This window comes from Oryzias melastigma, linkage group LG17, assembly GCF_002922805.2.
Source record: "Oryzias melastigma strain HK-1 linkage group LG17, ASM292280v2, whole genome shotgun sequence".
NCBI classification, from domain to species: domain Eukaryota; kingdom Metazoa; phylum Chordata; class Actinopteri; order Beloniformes; family Adrianichthyidae; genus Oryzias; species Oryzias melastigma.
In genome coordinates, this window is record NC_050528.1 from 17,456,378 (window position 1) to 17,459,132 (window position 2,755).

General features: G+C 48.0%; 1 long non-coding RNA gene across 1 annotated transcript; it reads right to left on the reverse strand.

The window, feature by feature from the left end:
• Nucleotides 1-1,526: 1,526 nt before the first annotated feature.
• Nucleotides 1,527-2,151, reverse strand: LOC112144457. Its single transcript, XR_002918901.2, has 3 exons — nucleotides 1,977-2,151; nucleotides 1,808-1,906; nucleotides 1,527-1,731 (listed from the first exon to the last, which is right to left on the reverse strand). It is a non-coding gene; the product is annotated as an uncharacterized LOC112144457 (long non-coding RNA).
• Between the last annotated feature and the right edge of the window lie 604 nt (nucleotides 2,152-2,755).

Genomic DNA, 2,755 nt, shown 5'->3' on the forward strand with positions numbered 1-2,755 from the left:
GTTTTCTCAGCGATTTTCTTATGAAAATCCTGATGCGGCCCGACCTCAACTAGATTCCGCCTTCAGCGGCCCCCGGCTGATTTGAGTTTGAGACCCCTGCTCTAAAGGCTATAAGTCGAGGAGTCAGTTTCTACTTTAGCTAGACATCTGGGCACAGGGAATCAATTCATATTTCCTTTCAACAACATATTACTGTGAAGAGAGAAGCACTGGATGAGACCAAAACAGGGAAAGACGAGCATAGACGAGAAAAGACATGAACGCTGATGCAGCCTCAATAACCAGTAAAGGAGGAGGATAATACAGTCAGCATCAAATGTAGTTGTCTGAGGTAAGAATAGAAGTTAAATCTCTAGTGGTATCAGTTCTTCCTAGAGAGTGTTCCATGTTGACGACTATTTTTTTTTCCTTAAACCCTTTGTTTTAGGGTCATAAACGAGGAGACGCCTGGTTCCACATGCAGCAGGTATATTAGTTTAGACAGGAACTAGGTACAGCTAAAAGTCCACAAAACTAAATCAGGTTCATACAGGCAGAAGTCAATCACAAGCATGGGGCCATCCAAGAAAAGAGTAGTCTGAGCAAGGCATTGTTCTGAGATATGCGTTGGGCAACGTCATGTCTGTAGCCAGACTCACAAGTGATATCCCCTAAAGTGAATAAATCCCCCCCCCCCCAGAAGCAAGTAAAGGGAGAAGGAAGCTGGGTACTCCAAACTGCTTTTGGACCGTAAGCCAAAACCACAGTCAGAGACCGGTCCCCTATACCTCAAGATGAAGGGATATGACCCTCTCATCCTCTGTGTGGCAACTTGGGTATGGTGTGTTGCAACAACACCACCTGGGGCTGTTCGGCCCCAGGAAATTAACTTAAAGGACACGTAAAATTCTTACTTTAAACCAAGGCAGAGGCTGGGTAAAATATTAAAAATATAATTTATTAAGAGCTATATAAAATGTTAGAACAACTTCCACATAAAAACAAACACAGAGTGGGAGCTCACCGAGGTGGCTGGAGCTGAAATAAAAAACAACAAAACTAAAACACCGCAAGTGGAGATTCACTGCAAACGTGACAGGACACAACACGCGGACCCACCACCAGACAGCAGTCCACCACCTCGGGGTCCCGCCTTCTGAAACAGAAACCAAAAACAAGAATAAAAATCACAATAAAATCAGTTAAAAAATAAAAATAAAAAAAATGAACACCGGGCTTGCCGGGCCAACCACCCGACCGCCAGTCGGACGCAAGGTGATGGTGGGGAGGGAAGAAACTGTCCAGTCCCACGAGACGGCTTCCACGTTGTGGTATCCTCCGTGCAGCGGGCGTGCGTCTTTCTTCTACCGCGGCGTGGAAGGGGGCGGGCGCGCTCGAGCTCAGGCACAAAAACACACAAGGCAAAGCAGCAGCTTTACTCCCCAGTTTGCAGGAAGGGGAGGAATCGTGCAGCAGAACACTTTCGGTTGCTGAGAAGGAGCGAGTCTATGCAATATTCGTACGGCTACNAGTCGGACACAAGGTGATGGTGGGGAGAGAAGAAACTGTCCAGTCCCACGAGACGGCTTCCACGTTGTGGTATCCTCCGTGCAGCGGGCGTGTGTCTTTCTTCTACCGCGGCGTGGAAGGGGGCGGGCGCGCTCGAGCTCAGGCACAAAAACACACAAGGCAAAGCAGCAGCTTTACTCCCCTGTTTGCGGGGAGGGAAGGGATCGTGCAGCAGAACACTTTCTGAAACAATAAAACGTCATATGTAGGCACTTATTTGTGACTAAAACAGTAGGAAGGGGGGGCGCTAACAACCTACCGGTTGCTGAGAAGGAGCGAGTCTATGCGATATTCGTACGGCTACTGGAGCAGATTGCAGATACGCCGAATGATTGGCCGACTATCCGTGTCCAGGAAACTGCAAATAAGTTTCATTAATGCCAACGACCTGCTTGTTTTCTGACACCCGCAACACCTGGCTCGCTTACCTGCCTGCTACTCGCGCTCACTTCCTGGTGACCTGGTATGGCAGCCGAAAGAGGTCATAATTAAAAAAGCGAAGCAGGAGAGCTTTTTAAAGCGTGATCACCCAATCAGTGAGCGAGTCCTCCTGATTAGTAGGCGTGTCCTACCTGCCACATAAGGCTATACGTTCTGCTCATGCCGAAGGAAGGGATTGGAGGGCGGAGCTGGATGTTTTTCTTTTGGCCTACCGAAGCACTCCTCATTGTGTCACAGGCCGCAGTCCAGCTGAGTTATTGTTCAACCGTCAAATCAGAACCAAACTTCCGGAACTCACAAGTTTCCAACAAAATCCAACAAAGGATGATGTCGCTGTTCGGAGGGCTGATGCTGTGAGGAAGGAGAAGGGACGTGAAGATGCAGACAGACACAGAAGAGCAAAAGAAAGTCAAGTGAAACAAGGAGACAGAGTATTGTTACGTCAGCAAAAGCAAAACAAGCTGTCAACACCATTTGAACCTGAACCATACACTGTCATCAGCCGAAAAGGTCCATTGGTATGGCTGGAGAAGAACGGCATAAAGAAGATGAGACATGTGTCACACGTGAAGTTATGGATTGAACCTGAACAGGATGCTTCTCTGCTTTATGACGGGATTAAACCTACTACGGCAACGCCTGATGCGACGAAGCAGCAAGAGGGTCGACCTCAAAGAGCAAAGAGGACTCCGACACATCTTAAGGACTTTGTGACATAAACAAACATCGTCTAAAAGGGGGCAGAATAATCCCCGACGTTGTTTGA